Below are 15,264 nucleotides of genomic sequence, written 5' to 3'. Positions count from 1 at the left end.
TGTGTTCTGTTAGTGCCACTACTCACTCTGATGATGGGTAATGTCTACACCCCTCACAGGCTAAAATGAAGAAAATCAATTTCAGACTCACAAAGTATCCACAGAAGGCACAGCTTCTATGTCAGTAGGTCACTCATTTTCAGTACTGTGATACTGTAGCCCTATTATTGCTGTTAAAGAGAAAATTGGAAAAATCATTTGTAGGACTACTCAGGACTATGTGTATGTGTGTCTGTGAGGGGATTATTTTCCAGTGTTTGTTTCTTGATATCCACTGCTATAGATTAGTAGTAGTGCTAAATTATGGGAGGCATAAAAATAAATTAGGGGAAGTAAAATTTTCTTGTGTTGAGTATGTATTATATTGAATGTGTATTATAAAGGAATTATGATCAACAATTGAGGACAAAATAATTCTCCCTTTATTTTGGAGCAATCAGACCAATGATTAAATACTATATAAAGATAACACTAGCTTATTGTGTTTATCTGTACCTTTTGTATTTAGATATAATTGACATATAACTGTTTATCTGAACCTTAAATACCAGTGGATATTCTAGGTAAATAAACAAATAATTCATATACTTTATGTACAAGTTGCTGAGCTTGATATGGTTTAGAGCTTAAGGTATGCCCAGGGGTATACAAGCAGACCAATATATAGTTGTAAGTTGTTTAGAGGGTCATGCTGTTGATATTTTGAATAGGGATAAAAAGAGAAAAAATAATTATTTGAGACAAAATTAACTGTAAAAAGGAAAGTGTTTTACATTTGTAATGAAAATTAAAGATGCCGGATGAGAAAGTAGAAGTGACAGTTAAGGATCTCCTTTTCCTTATTTATTAGTACATATTATTCTTGAGTTAAACAGTTTATATTTGATGTGCAAATTACATGATTCTATTGGGTTTGTTTCAGAATTTATTTTAATACAATTAAATTGTGATTCTACTAATATGAATCTCTTAAATGAGTTAATGCAGCTCTTTTTAATGTATTTTTAAAAGCCTTTTGGTCCTTCTGTTGTTCATGACTGTCAATAAAACAGGCATTTCAGAATTATATTTCCCCCCACCAGCATTAGGGATACATTTAAGGTTGTCCATCAGAGATTACTTCATTTCATAATCTAGAGCCATATGTTTTTAAGGTAATGATCATTCATTCATTCATTCAATTTCAGACAAATATTTAGAGCTTACTTATGGCAGATACTTTTATTTACAAATAAAAAACTCAAGAAAACAAAAAATTGTGATCAGTCTTAATGGAAGGAAAGATAATTCTGTAAAGTTGAATTTTCTGGGTTGTATTTGAAGAGTCAGCCAGAAACTCCACTTATTTTTAAAATACTGTAGTTGACTATCTCAGTAGACTTTCAAGTTACTATTTATTTTTCCAGAAAGTAAACCATATTTATTTGTATCCTACCAAGTATAAGTTTTCATTTATATAATACAGAAATAGCTAGCTTATCTAGAATGCTTCATATTTCTGTAACTGACTCAATGATAAATTAATTTTCTCATTCTATGATATACCATGACCCACACAAATAATAACTGTAGTTCTCTAACCATGTATAAGGTATGTCTCTTTAAACACATTCTCTGAGATTTTGTACATAAATAGGCCAAATGAGAAAGCTATTTATGTTTTCAAAAACACATTGTATCCAGATATCTCAATAAATCTTTGTTAATCCAATAATTCTATGGAAGTTTTGGAAATAAAAATAAATAATGGAGTTGCTAAAATTAACATTTGAAATGATGGATACAGCCACGTTAAGAAAGTATAAAGAGTTTAACTACTTTCTCCCCTTTCATATAGGTACCTAAGTGCTTAGAAATTATCATCAGGAAAGTTCTTTGTAAGGAAGACTGATATTGGTTAATAAGAATCTAGCACGGTTGAATAATTGATTGAGAAACATTTTCAATAGCTAAGTGAGTATACGTGCAAATATTTTTGTCTTGTCTTTGGTATACTTCTGTGGCTCTTCAAATGGTACCCCTGAAATGGTTTTGTAAAACGTTAGGCTTGATATGCTGTGAAGAGTACTTTAAGATAATTCAGAAAACTGTATGAGAATGGGATTTTAGATTTCCTGCTGAATCTTCAGGGATATATGTTTAACTGTTGTGAATTCCTGGTGAGCTTCTTGTCAGTTTGGTTTGGTATCTGGGAAGCTCCAAGCGCAGTGCTTATACATCATAAATCCTCAATAAATGTTGGCCTACAGATATGTTTTTGTGGCTAAAAACCATTAGAAAAGAACCCACCAGATTATACTTGGAATCCAGTTCCCTACAGATTCTCATCTAAATAAAAATACACAGAAAAGGGTACAGCGCTGTCAAATTGCTGCTCTACCCTGTCAGTTTTCAAGCTGTGTTTACATGAATATTTGAAAAAAACAGTGTTTTTTAAAGTTTCTGGCAATATATTCATATAATCACAATCTCTTTTTCAATTCTAAAACTAATGATGCTTTTGTGATTTTTAGCTCACATAAATTTTATCACTTGTTGACCCTGATAATTTGCTTTATTTCACACTGTATGGTGGTAAAATATCCACCAATTTTTGATTAAAAAAATAGAAAGAAGAATTGGCGTAATAGATAGTTTTATCTATGAAATGGACTATTTCTTAGTGATTTGAATGCATTGGGGGCCTTTATATGAATCTCATCTTAGAGTTATAAGCATTCACCCGGGGCATAGAATAAAATAAACTCCCAGAATCAAATGATGATTAAGAATTATTGTCAGCAATACATAAACAACATAAAAGTTAGCTATCAGATAAACGATGACTGTTCTTTTAGTGAAAGAAAAAAAGAAAGAGAAGGTAATGTTTTTATTAAAGCTGCCAGCCTGAAATTTGAACAACCTATATTGAATTAGATACAAGATTATGTAAGAAAATTCAATCAAAGCATTTTGTTTCGTAACTTACATAGCTGTGTTGTTTTACTTTAATAAATGTATGGAATAGCTTCTGTAAACAGATGAAATAAGTACACCTGTGAAGTAAGCAGAATTGAAGAGAGATTCAGTACTGTAAAATGGGCATACCTCTTCACCTGATCTAGCTTCTTTGAACCTACATTCTGACTTTATTTTCTTTACTGACAATAAATTGACTTCAGAATCCATTGCTTGACCCAGTGCATTCCAGTGGAAGTGATTTTCTTAATCATTGCTCTCAACATGTACACACTGTTGTATTTAAAAGGATAACCAACAAGGACCTACTGTATAGCACAGGGAATTCAGCTCAAGGTTATGTGGCAGCCTGGATGGGAGGGGAGCCTGGGGGAGAATGGATGCATGTATACGTATGGCTGAGTCGCTTTGCAGTGTATTTGAAACTATCACAACATTGTTAATCGGCTATACTCCAATATAAAATAAAAAGTTAAAAAAAAAAACATTGCTCAATTCAAGTTGCATTTCATTCAAGAGATTATATTTTCTGAAAAAATTTTTTTTTTAAATTTCGGGTTCTGGGTAGATTAGTTTAGATGATAGAAGTAGCTCAGTGTTGGTGGAACTTCCGCTGAATATTCAATTTGAGAAAACAGAAGTATTGGATAAAAAGCTGTGGATAGGCAGGAAGTAAGAGGTTCGTAAATCTAAGTAGCTTTAATATTAATTTAGCACTTATGAAACAAATACTGTATCCTGGGTGACAATATGCTGGTGTTACCCTTGAAAATTTTTTATGACAAACGTCAATATGCAGAGGATTCTCCTTATTGATAAATGAATTGTACTGTGGTAGAAGCCAAGAGAACTGGTATAAGATTAGGACTATGAATTTGTCAAGGAAGGGATTTGGGGATGGAATCATTTGACAGGTGGCTGAGAAAGCATGAAATTTCCAAGTCATCCAGGGTTATCAGACTCCTTATATAGTTGCGGCTGTGGATCCCTCAAAGGACTGGGAAATCCTACAACTCCCAATACGTTAAATCTTTCTTACATCCTTTTAAAGGCTTTCCCTAAGGTTGGAGTTCTGGTCCTGTAGACTGCCTTCATCATGCTTCTTTTGGTTCGAAAGAGATGGACCAAGCATCTCCAGCATCAAGAAAGCAGCTGCAGAGTCATTTTCATCCACGTTAAGGTTGTCCACTTACTTCTCCAAGCCCTGTTTCCAGACTTGAGCATTATGTTATTTTTGTTGAAAATGAGACCTTCTTGTCACTGAAAATAGGAGAGGAAAATTAAAAAATTATAGATCCAGGGATTTGCTCTGAAGGTCATCAATGTTGATCTGCTATTCAACTCGGTATCGATATTAATAAAAACAATTATTGGTCAACATCAAAAGGAATGAGCATACTTACTTTCTTATACAAGTAAAACGGAAAGGAGGGAATTACCATAATAGGAAGGGATGAGCAAGAGAATAAAAGGAAACAGAGAAAGAAAGCACTTTTGTCTCATGCATTTTTTTAAGGCTTAGGCATCGTACTACAATGAAGGACGTGAAAGGAAATCTGATCTATGTGTTCTTTGTAATATGAGTGTTTAAACCTGCTTTACTAATTCTACTAGTAGCACTCTTGAATTTTTCTTTGCCATTTTCCTCTAATTTCGTCTTATACTCTCAGTCAAAAACAACAATAAAAACTAAAGTGGTTTTTGAAGAAATTCTCTTTTATTAACTTAGTGCTGTGTTTTTTGAGCTCCCACTGAGCACATGCCTCTGTAGAACTAATTAAAGTCACCTCTAGCCTGTGTTTGAACCCAGGAGCTTGTTTTCAACCTATTACCTATGGTTGTAAAAGTTTTTGAATTTAGGGTCAGAATTCATACTTTACTTTTATTGCCTGAAGTGCTTTTTTCCCTTCTCCAATTTTTAATATTTTACTCTATTAGTAATGGTGTCAAGAGTACTGTGTGGTTTTTCTTTCTTCCACAACCTGTTAGAAATAGTAAACAGTATTTATGTCATTTTGGAATTTATTATTCAGTTTGATTTATAGAAGCATATATTTGAATGTTTATGGTTTATATGACTTTAATAGTTCTCATTCAAATAACTGACAATTATTATTATAAAATAGCTCCACTAAGGTTGAAAGGTTTTTTTATGAAAGTTACGTGTTGTGTAAAAAGTGAGTTATGCTCACTTGATGAACCTTTTTTCTAACTTTAAATGTCATCAAAATTATTTACTTCCAGTAATTTTTTTATAAAACATAGAGAAAAATTTCAATATACTCAAAAGTCTCCAGCTTTTAGAATATAAGAATTATTCTTTTTGTTACTTCATGAGAAATTCAGAAGGGCATTTAGTTCCAATTCAGACAGAGGTGTCACCTTCTACTCCTGCCACATAAATAATTATTTTCACAAGACAAATTGCTGTTATAGTTGGTATCACCCCATGCTTACTTTTGCTTACACGGTATCACATTTTAACTTAGGATCTATCTTTGGTTTCGGGGAATATCATTCATTCAGAAGCGTATTTATTGCATGTTTAACCAGTCCTTCCGCAGTCAGTAGAGAGAATATCTTTTATCTCTGTGTCTCCAGCAGATAGCAAACCTGGTACTTAGGAGGTGTTCAGTAACTGCAATGATTGAAGAGGAAGAAAGTCTTTTATGCAATTAACCATTGTTGTTCAGCAGATATAAAATTTTGGTTATGCAGGATAAATAGATTTTAGAGAGCTGCAGTACAGCATTATGCATACAAATAACTGTACTGTATTGTGCACTTAGAAATTTATTGAGCCAAGATCTCATGTTAAATGTTCTTACTACGATGAAGAATAGAAACAAATGAAATTTGATTTTAAAGTGTTTTTACGTATTTGTGTAAATATGGTCATGTATTTTTACACAGTTCCACCCGGCGGCTCTGACTTTTGCTCTGAGTGAAGTCTAAGAGAGCAGAATCCTTTATGTAACTGACCTAGCATTACTTCTACCTTTAAATTAATTAATGCTAATTGTAGTGAGCTCTCTATTATTTCTGTGGGCAGTTTCACAGCGTTTAGCCTTTGTGGAACCAGCTTTAAAAAATTTTAGTTATGTCCTTTCTTGATATTTGCAACATCTGTACAAAATGATAATGATACGATGTTCCTCTCATGTAAATGCCTGATGCAAAAAGAAAAAATGCCGGTTGCAAAACACCTTCCAAACCCTTCATAAATTTTTGTAGGAATGGAATAACTATTCATATAGAATATGGACTCCCTTCTGAATAATTTTAAGAAAACCTTTCCCCATTCCTCCAAAGCCTATGATTGTTTCTTTTATGCTATTAGCGTATATCCACATTGCCCAACAACTGGAATTAAACCTATGAGTTTATTGCTCTGCTGGGGTTTGGTTGTTTATTTTCTCTTCCCTGAAACATTGGTTATACTATCAGCCTTTGTAACCAATGGTCAATTATTACATTCTCAGATGTGGTTATAGTTAACTAGTTTGTTTTGAGATAAGAAAATAATTCTTAGGTTTCACCGTTCTCTGAGAAGACCTATGCTGAATTTTCAAAATTATAACCACATCTGTGTGAAAACAGTATCTAAAATGTTAGTGTAATTTTTACTTTTGAATGTCAGTTACACATTATGACCTATATAACAAATGCATTTTGTTTATTTACTTCAGATTTTGCGTATATTTTTCCAAATCATGATGTTCACTAGACAGAGGATTTTGTATTATGCTATTTTGCAGTAGAATTCAAAAGACACTTTTTTTTACACTTAATGTTTGCACAGTGTATTTTTTTCTCTTGTTTAGAAAACAATTGAATGATAGTATTTCTTTTAGGACATATCTTCATTTTTATTAATTAAAAGACAGGAGAGTAGAAACAAAGAGTTCCAAGTAACACATTAGAAAACTAAATCTCTTTCTTGAGTATCCAGGAGCTCCTAGGAAAATATAAATACAGCAAAATTAAACCACCTAGTAATTGTTCACTTCATCTAATACAGTTCCTTAAAAGAAGACAGTTCAAACGCTCTGGGAATGTTTGAGTGATGCTGTCCTCTCCTACCACAGCAAACCTTAAATAAATTTGCAATCCCGTTTAAAAGGCTAGAAGAAATTAGAAAAGGGAGTGTTTGTAATTGTGAACTTTTATCCAGGACATCTTTGAGTGTCTTAGCTTAAATTGGATGCTGCCCCTGTGTGTATATACATACACACACACATACACACATCATATTTCTCAACACACTGAAACCATCATCCTTTATATATTCCTCATTGTACTGCACACTACATGAGAGCAGGGTTGTGGCTTTATCTCAGAGCCCGGACAGTGCCTGGCATATAGTCAGCAACCAATACACGCATGTGAATGTGTAAATGTAAGAGAGTCCTCATTTGCCTCTCTGGCTCTGCTTTTGCCTTTTCCAATTTCTTAGTTTTCTTTACTGGCTTAAGTTTTTTTTTTTTTTCTTTGTTTTTTTTAATTAAGCTTTTCCCCCCTTATCCAGTTAAGTGATCATTTGATTCTTAAGTTATCATTTGGTGTATAATTAAGTGGTCATTATGATCACTGTGATCAATACTCTGTGACATGTTTTGTTTTTTTCTTGAAGTTTAAGTTACTAAAATAATATATGCTTATTAAAATAAAATCTGTATGCTGCAATGATGATATGTTCTTTGTTTATTTTTAAAATTAGCTTCTTGCTTTTTCTTTTGTATTTAAAATTGACTTTGGTCAAAGAAATACATGCACAGAGTTAAAAAAATCAAATAAAACAGAAGGCTTATGTATTATAATGAAAAATAGCAGACCTCTGCCTTGTACCTTCCCACTGCCCAGTCCAGCTATACAGAAGCAACACGTTTCTGGTGTTTACATCCGTAGTTTTAAATGATATTCTTATTGCCATTTCTTGATTTATCAGTTTTCAACATTAATTTTGATTAATGAAAATGGAGAAACTAGTGGGAGAGAAAGACATGTCAATACAAAAGTGAAATTAAAACTAAGCTGATATATGCTATACTAGAGCTCAGCACAGGGTGTTTTGGGTCCATAAAAAACAGGTTGACATTTTAGGTTTTCCAGATTGCTTTTAAGAATAGCTGTATTGTTTATGCTTCCATCAGCAGTAAACAAGAGAGTGCTCGTCTTTCTGCATTCTTGCCAACACTGGGTAGAACCCAGCATTCAAATTTATGCTATTCTGATGACAAGTGGTGTCTCATTGGTTTTTAATTTGCATCTTCTTGATAACAAGTGATTTTGAGCATTTTAAACTATACTTGAGAGCTATTCTGTCTTCCCCTTATAAGAAAGTATACCGTTTTAAGTATTGTGCTTATTTTCCTATTAGCTTCTTCTGAGTATTTATTCTAATATTGATTCCTTGTTTGTGTTAGGTCTTCTCTCAGTTTATCTGTGAAATTTACCTATGGTATTATTCACTGAAAAATTCTCATTTTGACTTAGCCAAATCCATCAATTTTATGCCTCATTATTTATGCTTTTTGTGTCTTGTTTCAGAATTGCTTTTTACTTCTAATTCTCAGAAAGACTCGCCTAAATATTTTCTATTAGCTTTGAAAAGATAACTTTCACATTTAAAACTCTTTAATCTAGGTGGAATCCAAATTTGTATATGGTGTGAAATAAGGAGCTAAGTTTACTTTTTGCCATATTCTGAGACTATTTTTCTTTCTCCATACAATAAGTCAATAGCAACCTTTTCTTTTACTTTTGATATCATCCTTATCATACATAAAGGTAGCATTGATATGTGGATTATTTCTGAACTCTATATCTCAGTGTCTGTCTCCGGCCTTGTAGTGTATCCTAACGTTTGGTAGAGTGGGTTCCTTCTCTTTGCCCTTCATTTTTTAATTTAACTTTGATAATGATAGACCTTTTATAGCATATACTTTAAAATGTGTTTTTAGGTTTTCTTTAAAAATCTAGAACTTATAGATTGATTTAGGAAAAATTGATATCCATGAATACAGGAAGGGGGAAAATAAGCCAATATGGAGTTAGGAAATAATTTAGACTGCTATGTTTTAATAAGAAATCTTTTGGTGGCATATAGCAGGCAAGAAATAATTATGGAAGAAAGATTAACACAAGGAAAGTCAAGGGTGGAGCCTGCTCCTATGCAAAATTTTGTCATTGAGAGAAATATAGAGAACAGAAGCAATAGAGGAAGAATGCTAGAATGTTAACAACAGGAGTTTGAATTACCTACATTTCTGTGACTTTGAGTTACCTAATACTTAAGATTAACTAAAACAGTGATTTCAAGTTATGCTTTGTGGTATAACTAAAGCTTCATGGAATACCTCCAGGGAAACTGGGGAGAGAATAGTGGTGGAACTGAGTATTTGGGGTCCTGATTCAACCAGAATGTTTCGTTTCTACCTGTTTAATTAATTGATCTCTCACTAAGATTGCATTGGAAGAAAGGATTTTTAGCCAAAAGTGTTTGGACATGATTTAAATAAAATTACTGAAATGCCTAAATGTTCAACAGATATGGCATATGATGTCATTCATCATTTTCAATGCCTGTGGCAGACATTGCTAATTGAACACAGTACTCTTTCCTGTAGTAGACTTAGATTTAGTCTCCCTACAGCTTTTCGTGTGGTCCCTACCAGTCAGTCAGAGTTGTTTTATGAGTCGAAGTCCATTTGCTATCTATACACTAAGTCCTATCATGTTGTTGGACCTTCAGAACATTTATTTTAGCCTAAGAAATGTATGAGCTAAATCATTCAGATTAAAGAAGTAAGAGACTAGAAAAGAGAGTGGTTAAGTAGGAAATGGGTATGGAAAATATAAATTCAAATAAGTATTAGTGTAATACCCTTACATTGTGATTATAAGGAGAAAATGCTTACTACCAATTGGTTAATTGTGGAAAGGCCTACAAAGCTCATTAAGTATGTGCTGAAGAGGCAGTTGAAATCAGCCATGTTTTCAGTTGGGAACCTTGAGACATAAATGATTTTATTCTATAAATTGCAAAATTTAATCATCAAAAGTTTAAACTTGGCAAATCAATGTAAGAGTCGGAAGTAAAATCTGCATTTCTTAGAAATGTATCTAGTGCTGCTTCTGCGGTCTTTGCCTTGTACCAAACAATGGATTTAAAGTTCTCTAAATTAAAATGTAGAAAAGTAATTTTATGCGCGTTTGAAGATTCACAAAGCAATGAATGCATTATGCTTGAATGTGTTTTATGTTCTATGAAGTCATGGAACTAATTGGGACATAAATGCAAACTTAATTTTCAAAGCAGTGACAATTATTTGTCTCTGTTAACAGGGCTACTCTAATGTGATGCTGGGATTGAATTTACCTAGGGCTCCATATCAAGGTTGACTCGAAAGTCTTGTGGAAGATCTGGAAGAAATAGGTAAGTGATCTTTCGGTGATAAGTCTCTTTCGTTCGTTGTGCTTATTTTTGTTTTTCTGATACTTATTTTGTCCTTTAATTTTTGGGTTAAATATCTTTGCCCAAAGGTTAAAAAAATTGTCAGTGAACCGTAGACACATATCAAGGATGGCAATAGGAGTTTTTACCACTGTCTCTTCTCTTGGGTTTTTCGTTTCACGCCTTGCTGTGCTCCTTCTTCCTTTTAAAACTGGTCTCACTTTGGTTTTTGAAAATTAACACAAATTTACGCGGAATGTGAATCTGGTTTTGAAATACTGAAAGGAAATGACTAGACAAGAAAAGTGTTTGGAGTATTTTCTGTTACCATTCTGCTGGCCTTTTATACTGATGTTTTCAATATTATTTTATTAAGGCCCAGGTGATATTGAGGTTTTTGGGAGGATCTAGAAATGTCAGCAACTAAAGAGTAGAATACTAGTCATGATTTTTTCTTGAAAGTTTGATTTTCTTAAATAAACTTTTTGAGACCTAGCAAGTCAGCTGTTTAGAAAGCACTTGTTTACTTTTTAATGTTATACTTCTTTGAATCTAATGGTAGTTTTCCTTGGTATTTACAATGTCAATTTAGATAACTTTAAATCCATTGTTTGGTACAAAATAAGGACCACAAAGACAGCATGAATTGCATTTCCAAGAAATGCAGACTTTATCTCCCACTCTTACTCTATAAAGTTTCTGTGAAATTAGTTTTTCAGTGTCATTCTTGACTATGGTATCAATCAAGCAGTGTGTTATAGGTGGCCAAATCTGTAATAATATGCTTATAAAAAGAAAACTGAAAGAAATTCTTGATGAGTTTACATCATTTTTCTCTCCAGTCTTTACCCCCAAAGAGAGGGGAACCCTGGTGCCCTGACTTCTTCAGATTTCTTTGTTTTTCTTGCCCATTCCACCCCAGAATTCTTTATCAAGCGGGTTCGCCATAAGTGTAGGAAGTGTCTCAGGATCCTCACCAGAATTCTTTATCAAGGGGTTCACCATAAGCATAGGACAGGTCTCAGGATCCTCACTGTGATGACTGCATTGCTCTAACCTTTTCTAAAACTTTCTCTAGATAGAGACTCCATATCTTCCCTGAGAGATTTTTGTCAATGTGCTTGAATTGTATAGTCAATTATTTCTCAGGTACTGTTTTGCCTATGGAATTTTTCTTGTTTTGTACCAACTTTATAATTTTGTCCGACATACAAGCAAAATGATTCCGCATTTATTTAGCATGTAAGATTTTTGAAACACTTTGGCAACTTTTTACTTCATTTTGCTCTTTAATTAAACTTATTAATTTTACTCTTGCATTGCTTATGATGTAAGTAAGGTTGACATTATTAGTCATTGTTTAGTAAGTGGAGAAACTAAAAGACAAAGAATTTCAATGACTTGGAAAAAGTAGTATAGCTTGTTGTGATCTTATAGCTAATAATGAACTGTTACGTGTTATTAGAACCCATACCTGCTTATGCTCAATCTTTCTTTTTTCTGAGTTAGTGATTTATGCTTACTTTAGACAATGGTTATGTTGATATATCTCATCTTTGTAAGACCTTTTATATTTAAATTCTCATTTGTTGAGTAGTAACAGGACATTTGTTTTAGTAATAGCCGGGGGGTTTTAGGTTTATAAGTAAGAGTTGCCTGACAGTGAACATCATGGAACCATGAAAGAAATGACTTTTAGAAAATAGAGAGTCTTTTTCCCAGAAGGGTACGTAATTGTGTATGTATGAAAATACATAGCCATTTTCAAGAAATACTAATTTTCTTCTTCCCTTACCACTCCTCTGTTCCTTTCCCCCAGAAATCCCTAAAGTAAATACTCAGTTGAATCTTCCTATTTTCGAACAATTATACCCATTTTACCTCTCAGAGAGGTTACAGAACCTGACCTAGGTTATACTTCTGAAACGGGAACTAAAATATTTCGCACAACTTCCAACTGAGAGTGTTTGTGTATATGGGTAAATGGTTAGTTGAGTGTGTATATGTATATTTTACTTCATGATATTTACAATTATTTCCAGAGTTTCTATTGTAAGAATATTAAATCCAAATAAAAGATCAGTTTTAGTTATTTCAGTGGAGTAGAAATAAACTTCATTCATATACTTAGAGAAAATTGCTGTAAGTTTCATATAGAAAATTGCTGTAAGTTTCATAAATACTTGCTAAAAATTAGGCATCATACCTGACAAAATATTTGCTCTAATTTTAAAATTATTGAAAAGTAAATGAACTGTACAGGAAGATGATTTGGCCTAGGAGGGGCTGGGCAAGTGTTCAAATACATGGTGTGCATACATTTCTTGGCAAAATGAAACAGAGTGAATAAGACTGTAAACAAAGAGGCTATAGAGTGTAGCTGTTGAGAATGTAAGCTTGGAAATCAGATTGCCTAGATTTGAATTATGGTTCCAAAACAAACCTACCGTATGTGAAACCTTGGACAAGTCATTTAACTCTCTAACACTTAATTTCTGAATCTGGAAAAAAGAGATAGTAATACCTACTTTATAGAATCGATTTGAGGCCTAAATGTTTGAATACATATGAAGGCCATAGTAAGCATTTTTTTTTTTTAAAGTTAGCTGTGGTTTTGTTCTCCATTATATTAATCTCAAAGTTTGACTGTATTATCCAGGCCACCTGGTCAGTATACCCAGAATACCATTCTAACTTTGGTCCATGAAATGGTAAAAAGGAACTAATTTGTAAATGTACATTCTGTGATTTGATTAGCATGTGTATTAGTTTTTGATTGCTATATAAGATGTTACATATTTTAAAGCTTAAAACGACATACATTTATTATCTTAACAGTTTCCACAGGTCAGGAGTCCAGGCATGGCTTAGTTCAGGATCTTACAAGGCTACTCAAAATATTAGCCAGGCTGCATTTTCATTTGGAGTTCAGGATCCTCTTCCAAACTTACTGGGCTTTGGCCGAATCTAGTTCATTGCATTTGTAGGACTGAGATCCTCAGGTCCTAGAGGTTATCCACAGTTCCCAGCCATGTGGCCCGCTCCATATGCAGTTCACCTCATAGTTGCTTGCTTCTTTAAAGTCAGTAGGAGAGTTCCTACTAAATGCTAGCAAAATGGAGCCATATATGTATGTGTGTGTATATGTATTAACATAACCATTGAAATAACATCCCATAAGCTTTGCCATATTCTATTAGTTAGAAGCAAGTCACAGTCCTGCCTACATGCAAGGAGAGGGAATTATACAGGGCATGAATGTGGGGACCACACTAGAGTCTGTCTGCCACAGCATGTTGAATTTCTTAATTTAAAATCCATTTAACCTATTATTTTAGGGTTTTTTACAATTATGTAAGATTTAATAAAAAAGGAATATTGTCACTAACTGTAAAATTTTATTCTCAGTTATGTTCACAGTATAAATCCTAACAGGCCATTCCTCCCTGCCTAATACTGATCCATTATTTTAAGCTGGCTAACCACCAGACTAGAACAGCCTGCCCTGGTATTTAATACTCTCCAGGATCTGACAAAACCCCAGTATCCGACATTTCCTCCCCATAACACTGATACATACCTTGAACTACGTGCCTTACACTTGCCCACATCTTTGTCAATGCATACCCTACTGTTTCTTTCCCTTTCTCCATGCCTGTAAAGCACATTTACATCTCTACTTCTTCCATTACATACTTCCTTGTTCTTTCCTCCTTTTTAGGCAACCCAGGACTTTTTCTGCATAATATCATGTGTGTATTTCCTGTAGCCTTGCACAAAATAGTATCTTAAAAAATATTCTCTAAATATATGAAATACCTCCTTGATTCAGAACAGTGGTTGATTTGAGGATCATATTTCAAAGGATGTTCTTTATAAATTATCCACTCTTACACTGACTCAGTAATCTGAAGTGTACCTCAATCAACCCTTAAATGACCTTTAGGAATCCAGTACAACTTACATATTTGGAACTGATTGCACATGGGAAGAATGTGAATGTTTATTGTCCAGAGGGTGGGCTGTGGTAGGCAGCCTCTAAAATGGACCTTAATGATCCTCTTCTCCTAGTTTTCTTACAACTGTATTTTTCCCTCCCACATTTACCAGAGTTGCTCATTCTTGCTGATAGAATAGAATATGGTACAAGTGATGGGATTTTGCTTTTCAGATTGGGTTATACAAGATATTAGGACATCTGTTTCGGGTGTTCTTACTTGTTTCTGTTTCTCTCTGTTTCTTCCTCACTCTCTCGCTCTCTCTCTCCCACCCTCCCTCCCTTCCTCTCCCCCTTCCTCCTTCCCTCCCTTTCTTCCTCCTCCCCTTTCTCCTTCTCTTTCTCTCTCTTCCTTCCTCTTTCCTTCCCTTCCTCCCTCTTTCCCTCCCTTCCTCTCTTTCTCTCTTTCACTCTCTCTCCCTTCCTCCTTCCCTCCCTCTCTCCTTCCCTTTTTTTCTCTCTCTCCTTTCCTTCTTCCCTTCCTTCCTCCCTCCTTCCCTTTCTCCCTCTCTTTCTTTCACTCTGTCTCTCACTCTCAGTCTCGTGACCTGTTCTGGGGGAGGCTAGTTGCCTTGGAGAGGTTCACGTGGTGAGGATCTATGCCCTCTTGCCAATAGACATGGAGGAACTGGCAATACCCTGCATCTTCTTGAGGAACCCTGAGCCTAAGCCACCCAGCCGAACTTCTCCTGGATTCCTGATCCTCAGAAAATGTGACATAATAAATGTATTTTTTTGTCAAAACCTGCTAAATTTGGAGGTAATTTGTTATGTAGCAGTAGATAATTAATACATTTAATATTATATTACCCCTAAAAATTATTTCCACTAATTTCATTACTGGCCTGGACTT

At 34.0% G+C, this 15,264-nt stretch overlaps 1 protein-coding gene across 3 annotated transcripts in view; it reads left to right on the top strand.

Annotated features, from left to right (window-relative positions):
* FOXP2 (forkhead box P2) overlaps window positions 1–15,264 on the top strand; it is a 528,540-nt gene that overhangs the window by 152,551 nt on the left and 360,725 nt on the right. For all 3 annotated transcript variants that reach the window (XM_060305385.1, XM_060305387.1, XM_060305386.1), the window contains exon 3: window positions 10,306–10,396. The gene's annotated coding sequence lies outside the window, so the exon portion shown is untranslated. The remainder of the gene's footprint in view (window positions 1–10,305; window positions 10,397–15,264) is intronic.

This window comes from Globicephala melas, chromosome 9 (assembly GCF_963455315.2).
Source record: "Globicephala melas chromosome 9, mGloMel1.2, whole genome shotgun sequence".
NCBI classification, from domain to species: domain Eukaryota; kingdom Metazoa; phylum Chordata; class Mammalia; order Artiodactyla; family Delphinidae; genus Globicephala; species Globicephala melas.
This window is presented reverse-complemented; position numbering and strand designations above follow the sequence as displayed.